The sequence below is a fragment of the Vicia villosa genome, unplaced genomic scaffold, assembly GCF_029867415.1.
Source record: "Vicia villosa cultivar HV-30 ecotype Madison, WI unplaced genomic scaffold, Vvil1.0 ctg.000451F_1_1_1, whole genome shotgun sequence".
Taxonomy (NCBI): domain Eukaryota; kingdom Viridiplantae; phylum Streptophyta; class Magnoliopsida; order Fabales; family Fabaceae; genus Vicia; species Vicia villosa.
Genome location: NW_026705214.1, coordinates 210,555 through 218,846, shown reverse-complemented (window position 1 = coordinate 218,846; position 8,292 = coordinate 210,555). Strand labels below are relative to the sequence as shown.

At 25.8% G+C, this 8,292-nt stretch overlaps 2 long non-coding RNA genes across 2 annotated transcripts; both read left to right on the top strand.

The window, feature by feature from the left end:
- Positions 1-499: 499 nt before the first annotated feature.
- Positions 500-1,049, top strand: LOC131628390 (uncharacterized). Its single transcript, XR_009291775.1, has 2 exons — positions 500-811; positions 916-1,049. It is a non-coding gene; the product is annotated as an uncharacterized LOC131628390 (long non-coding RNA).
- A 4,877-nt stretch (positions 1,050-5,926) lies between these two features.
- LOC131628389 (uncharacterized) lies at positions 5,927-6,458 on the top strand. Its single transcript, XR_009291774.1, has 2 exons — positions 5,927-6,234; positions 6,333-6,458. It is a non-coding gene; the product is annotated as an uncharacterized LOC131628389 (long non-coding RNA).
- Positions 6,459-8,292: the final 1,834 nt, after the last annotated feature.

Here is an 8,292-nt window from a genome sequence, read left to right as displayed (position 1 = left end):
TTAAACTTAGGTATTAAGGTATTGAAACTTATTAAATTTAAAATAGTAATTAATTTTAAATTAAAAATATTCTATAAAATTTAGATTTTTTTTGTATAATTAAAAAAATTAAATGTTAGAAAACAAAATATTCCTTCTTAAATAAGTTTAATATTTTAGTAACGCTAAATTATAGTTTTAGTCTTTCAATTTTGTTCATTCGACTCTTAAATTATAGTTTTAGTCTTTTAATTGTCGAACCGAGTTGCGAACTATTTTCGAGTAGATTCGGTTGATTTTCAGCCCTATATATGGACCAGATACATCACTTATTAAATGCAATAAAAAAGTTAAATTATTTATAATAGTGATTAGAAAGTTTATATATGTTTAATAAAATGACATAAAGATTATTTATTGAATAGTTAAAAAGTTTATATTATCTTTTATAAATCTACAATAAAAAAATGTTAGCTATAAATAATGGTCTAACGCAAATGTTTTTGCTTAGTGAGCTTTGTGCGGACTCTTAAACGTTACAAAGTTGTGAATTTTAATTTAGATTGAGAAAGAAAAAAACATTGATAAGAGTAATGGCAATGAGTCAAATTAGAAAATGTATTGTGATGATGTTGATAATAATGATGTTTACAATACAAGTTGAATGCATTACTCCACCTCCAGATTTTAGGCTGCCAAAGAGGCCCTCACCAGCTTTATGTAAGACTAAATGTTTCTTTCACTGCACCTTTTATATTTTTGCAGATTGCTTTGGACCATGTGTCCATGATTGCAAACATCCACCATATTATGATGCTTCACATAATTAATGGTAAATTTTTCTTTTCTCTATCATATATTTAGTGTTTTTTAACATATCACAATATATACATAAATGTCTATATCTAAGTATATGAAGTTGTTTTTATGTTGCAGATGTTGCAGGTACTAGTGCTTGCGGGGCTTAATAAATAAGTCATATGTTTTATATGATGCTATTCAATAAATGTATTGATAAATATTGACATTTTGTCAAAATTAAATAAATATATTTTAAATCAGGATGTCTATTTTTTTTTTTTTTTTTATAATCAATTTTTACATGTATTTTTAATGTTTTTGTTTATTTTTTATGATCATTGATTCTATGCAAAAACTATTTGTGCTAGACTTTGAGTTATTGGATAGATGCTAAATTATTCTATAATAACATTCTTAAATAAATTTTTTTTAATAAGCAAATGAATTAAGAAATCACACAAGCGGTATAACCTTTACACCAAATTACAGAGAATTAAAACATCCTAAAGGTAGCTTATACCAATCATAAAACCTAGAAAAGGATGTCGGTTTATTACTAGCTAACCAACTCCAAGATAAGAACATGACATTAGTGCACACCATGTCAAAACTATAAGGAACTTGCTCAAAAATAATGGTATTTCTCGCAAAGATTCTCGCAAATCTCATGCCTACAAATGCCTAGAGGAAGTCGGACCATCTGTATTTCGGGAAACTATAAGTAATTATGGTAAAGTGCTCGTCGAGGATAGATTTCGTACCTACGTATTCTCAAAACAAATTTGAGAAATTCATGCAGTCGTAGTTCTAGCTATATGTTGGTGATGTTTTGTTTGTGTCTTGTTGAAAGCTCAAGATTGAAACTGAAATTTATTTCTGGTAAGAGAAAGAGACAAATTGTCATCTTAAAGGGGGGGATATCTCACCGATTTCACCACAAACATTTTTGAAGAGAAAATCGTGTAAAGTGGTGAAATGCATAAATCTGCCTAGCAAAATAAAGTGTCATCATGCCTTGTTCATAAATTCATAACTTCTTGCTTAAGTAAGCTAAATGAGTGTTCTTGATCAATTTGAAAAGCTGAGATGACATACTTCAACTTTTATGTTTATGGTTTGCATTGATTCAACTTGGATCATCATGAAAATATCCTTGAAGTTTAGTGTTTCTAGATGCCATAACTAGTCAAAAAATTTATAAGTGTTTAGAACTTTGGATAACATGGAATCATGAATTTCAACAACTCATATTTTTTAATCCATGCGTCTTTAGAACTTATTTTTAAGAACAAAGCTGAAGTTTGATGTAAGATCTTCAATTTGAGCATTGGATTGAAAAATTTGGTTGCTTGAGTCACAAGTTATGACATTAGAAAATTAGGAAATTTTTTTTTTACAGATGGAAAATTAGGAACTTAAACATGATTTTTAAGGACTTACTGAAATTTTCTACTTTCTCATGGTTGCCCCTTTTGCAAGTAATCTTGATTTATTGATCAAATCTAGATTAAATATGATAACAAATCATATTTTTCAGGAAATCCTAATTTTTAACTTTGGTTGATTTGAATCTTTTAGTCAATTTGGATAATATGAATGGACTTTAAAGGTGTATTTGAGTCCTTTGAATCATATTTTGAAGTTTTGGATCCTCCTCGGATGAAAATTTCAACTGTTAACCTTGATGAGTCCAAACCCTAATGAACTTGAGGCTTGATTACCATGAAGTGATGAGATTTTTGAGATTGTTTGTGGATGAATGAGACTTTTTGAACTTTATAATGCTTTGATGATCATTTGAGTCATTGATTGATCATTTACCTAAATTTTTTGATGCACAAAACTCTAATTTAAAGACTTTGTGATCAAGCAACATGTTCCTGATATTTACTTTGAGTTGATGATGTATACCTATTTATGAGATGAAAAATGATGTGAAATTTTAAGGAAGGAGCGTAAAAAATTGGGTATGACAACATTAACTATTTAAAAAAACACACACACACACACATATATATATATATATATATATATATATATATATATATATATATATATATATATATATATATATATATATATATATATATATATATATATATATATACATATATATATATATATATATATATAGATAAAAAATTTAATTAAATATTTATTAAAAGCACGTATTTTAGTCTTGTCTATTTGAATATTTTTTAATCTAATATATATATATATATATATATATATATATATATATATATATATATATATATATATATATATATATTAAAAATAAAACGTGTTGATTAAAAAAACTTGATGTGATTTTTCAAATTTATTAATAAAATAAAATTACATTCAATTCACTTAATGTTATTAATTTAAAAAATAATAATGTGATTTTTAATATATATTAATAAAAAAGTTTATTTATAAATTAAAAACAAATATTTTTTTCTTAACTTTAAAAAAATTTTACTATTTTATTTAAATAAAATTATATTGTATTTACTTATTTTACATTACAAAATTGATATATTTTTAAAAATCATTCAAAATCGTATGATATAAAAGTAATTAACAAATAATGAGTAACGATTAACCCGAAAAAATATATATGAAGTGAATAATAAAACAAATAAATTTTCTTTAATTTTTAAACAATTTCATTTTATAAATTTTTTAATTCTCAACAAAAAATTTATGTATACATTATTTAATTTTTTATACACATTTGGAACATTATTTTATATTCTGTTTAAAATTGGTACAATTTCAGTATTTATTTTAAATAATAGAATATGTTTTTATATAAAGAAAATAAAAAAGTAAATTTGTTTTAAAATAAAAAGAAGTTTTTTTTCTAAGAATCTTGATTGGTTTTATAAAAGTTATTTAGAATCACGTTTTCTTTTTTATAAAAATATTTAGAATCAAGTTTTATTTAAAAAAATGAAGAGTAATTTAATTGTTAGAAAAAGTAGGAGAGTTCTTTTTAATTTTATGTGAAAAATAAATTATGATTTGATAAAATAAAAAATTATTTATTACCAAAAATAGGAGGAAACTATTTTAAGAAACAATAATGAGTCACTAAGTGGGCATTTCTAACCATTAGAATAAAATCATATCAAGGGTCATAAATGAGTGTAACTATTAGTGTAACATATTGGTGTAATTTGATTCCTCCTCATATATATATATATATATATATATATATATATATATATATATATATATATATATATATATATATATATATATATATATATATATATATATATATATATATATATATATATATATATATATATATATATATATATATATATATATATATATATATATATATATATATATATATATATATATATATATTATATAATTTAGTATTATATATTACTTAACTTTGATATCTCTTTTTAATTATATCTCTTTAAAAATATTTAATTTACTTTTTTTAGAGGAATCACATATTTTATTCAATGAAAATTTGTTGAAAATTTTTATTTCTATATATTATTCACTTTAATTGAGTTTTTTTCATTAAATTGACATAAATTTTTATTTAAATATAGAATTAATAGTGTTTTACTCCCCTGTAATATAGGCGTGTTTTGATTTACTTCGTTTAAAAAAATAAATATTCCCGTATAATTTTGGGGTATCCCTAGACGTGTAAAAATCAGGGTGGTAAATAAAATAAAAAACTTTTACAGCGAATAACTTTTATATCTAGAGGGCAAAAGACTTAGAATTTTAATATTTCAAGAAAGTTTTTTAAAACTTTTTTTAAAGGGGGTAAATCAAAATATGCTTATATTGCAGGGGTACATGACTATTAACCCTTAAATATATAATCAAATATTCAAGTCATATATCTTGAGAATATCTAATCTCACCCATTTAGTCTATCATACACCATACAATGTTGCCAAAAATATCTCCTACTTCCGTAAATGTACCTCCATAAATACTTTTCTTTTTTATTTTAAAATTGTTTTGTTCCGGAGGTGCATCTAACTTTATAGAATATTTTTTTAAAAATAGATAATAACAAACTATTTAAGAAGGAATATATATATATATATATATATATATATATATATATATATATATATATATATATATATATATATATATATATATATATATATATATATATATATATATATATATATATATATATATATATATATATATATATATATATATATATGAGAGATCAAATTACACCCAAAACGTTACACCACAAGTAACACTCGCTCAATAACTTCATTCCAAATAAATATTTTTTTTAAATTAACCATTGGATTGAAACATACTATTATATAGATCATACTTATAAAGTTTGAAATTATTCTATAATGATTTACTATGTCATTGAATTACATCAAAATTAACGTTATATGAAAGTTCATTTTAACGTTAATTTTTGAATATCTTGATGGCGTAGTAAATCATTATAGATTAATCTCAAACTTTATAGGTATTATCTATATCATATTATATTTCCATCCAACGGTTAAGTTTAAAAAAATATTTATTTGAAATGAAATTATGAGCGAGTATAACTCGTGGTGTAACACCCAATTTGATCCCTCCTCGTATGTATATATATATATATATATATATAACCAAATGATACCAAGTTGTCAAACTTAGTACTATGACATCTCTGATAATTCTTTATCGCATAAAATTTACCGTTGGATTGAAAATTAACATCATATAAATCATGTCCATAAAATTTAACATCAATCGGAAATTATTTGATATGTTAAATATAATGATTAAAATTAATGATTTTATTTAAATTTGGTTAATGAACTTATTTTTAAGCTCATGTTTAATTCATTTGACTCATGAACCTAATTTAACGATTTAATTGTCGAACCGGGTTGCGAACTATATTCGAGTTGATTCGGTTAGTTTTCAGCCCTATATATGGACTAGATACATCACTTAATAAATGCAATAAAAAAGTTAAATTTATTTATAATAGTGATTAGAAAGTTTATATATGTTTAATAAAATGACATAAAGATTATTTATTGAATAGTTAAAAAGTTTATATTATCTTTTATAAATCTACAATAAAAAAATGTTAGCTATAAATAATGGTCTAACGCAAATATTTTTGCTTAGTGAGCTTTGTGCGGACTCTTAAACGTTACAAAGTTGTGAATTTTAATTTAGATTGAGAAAGAAAAAAACATTGATAAGAGTAATGGCAATGAGTCAAATTAGAAAATCTATTGTGATGATGTTGATAATAATGATGTTTACAATACAAGTTGAATGCATTACTCCACCTCCAGATTTTAGGCTGCCAAAGAAGCCCTCACCAGCTTTATGTAAGACTAAATGTTTCTTTCACTGCACCTTTTATATTTTTGCAGATTGCTTTGGACCATGTGTCGATGATTGCAAACATCCACCATATTATGATGCTTCACATAAATAATGGTAATTTTTTCTCTTCTCTATCATATATTTAGTGTTTTTTAACATATCACAATAAAATGTTTATAATCTAAGTATATAAAGTTGTTTTTATGTTGCAGATGTTGCAGGTACTAGTGCTTGCGGGGCTTAATAAATAAGTCATATGTTTTATATGATGCTATTCAATAAAATGTATTGATAAATATTGACATTTTGTCAAAATTAAATGAATATATTTTAAATCAGGATGTCTATTTTTTGTTTTTGAAATCAATTTTGCATGTATTTTTATTTATTTTTTGTTTATTTTCTACGATCATTGATTCTATGCAAAAACTATTTGTGCTAGACTTTGAGTTATTGGATAGATATTAAATTACTATATGGTAACATTCTTAAATAAATTATTTTTTAATAAACAAATGAATTAAGAAATCGCACAAGGGATACAACCCTTACACCAAACTATAGAAAATTAAAACATTTTAAAGGTAGCTTATATCAATCATAAAAGCTAGAAAAGGATGTCGGTTTATTACTAGCTAACCAACTCCAAGATAAGAACATGACATTAGTGCACACCACGTCAAAACTATAAGGAACTTGCTCAAAAATAATGGTATTTCTCATAATCTATAACTCAAAGTTGTAGCGATCCAAATAGTGTTAATCATGATCCTGTCATTAACGTTCTTCACCTTCTCTTGTAAAGATCCAAAATTCATGAACTCCTCAAGCGTGAAAGGAAGGTCTTCCCCCAACCACACAAAAATCCAACCCCACATCTTTGAAACATGACAAAGAAAAAACAAGTGAAACAAAGTTTCCGGATGATTCCTACAAAAATCGCACAGCAGATTAGAGGAGATGTTGGCAACTCCTCTAATTAGCAACAAATCTTTGGAAGGATGTCTAGAGGTGAACAACCTCCATGAGAATATCATAATCTTTAAGTGGAATCAACAAGTTCCACATAAACTTCAGCATATTCACCGTTGATGGGAGCGAACCATAAGCCTTAGAATTAGAAACCAATGCGGAAACGCTGGAAATTAACAGAGAACTCACCATTGTTGTTCAGATTCCACGCAAAAAAATCTGCTGTTCCGCTAATAGGATTGACCGCAGCCAGCATACTCCAGAGCTGTTCCCACTGTGCCTTGATGACAATGCTGGAGTTGATGAATGAGGCAACATTGACTGTCCCCATAAAATCATTAATCTGCCAGCACATTTCGCCATTAATCAAAGAGATATCATCATCAACAGAGCATAATTTAATAGTTTAGATATCAAACAAATTTGGGAATTTAGAGCGGAAAGTTTGATCTACCAACCATAAACTTGACCAAAACAAAATGTGATTTCCTTTATTTAATTTGCATTGAACACAAATCATGAAACCTTCGTCGTTGAAATCCACTTTTACGTCATTAGAGATAACGTTAACGTCACTCCACCAAATGGAATCTTTCATGTTAAGAACTTCCCCATTAGAAGCTTGCACCTTGAGTTTTGGATCTTTGTATCGCAACTCCAAAAACCTACTCCAAATAGCCTTGTCTTCCTTTAAGATTCTCCATTTCCACTTGAGAAGGAGCACCTTATTAATTTCGCCCACATCTCTAACCCCCAAACCACCCTTATCTTTTGGTTTACAAACCGTTTCCCAATTGACCCAATGAATGCATCTTTTATTCATGTTACCACACCATAATAAGTTGCTAATTAGGCTTCTTATTTCTTTAATGACCAATCCCGGCGCTTTGTAGAAAGATAGAGAAAATGAAGGAATTTAATTTAGAACTGCGTTGATAAGCATCACTCTACCACCTATGGAGATATTTCTACCCTTCCACGAAGAAAGTCTACTTTTGATGTTATTGAGGACTTTCAACCACACTTTCCTCCTTCTAGGATTTGCACCTACGACAATACCTAAAAAAGAGAACGGGGTGATTCCTTTTTTACAACCAAGAAAATAAGTGGCCGAATTCAAAAACCAATCACCCACGTTAACACCGAACACACTAAAAAACCAATCACCTTCTCAAATAAATTGTTAAATATATCTTAAGA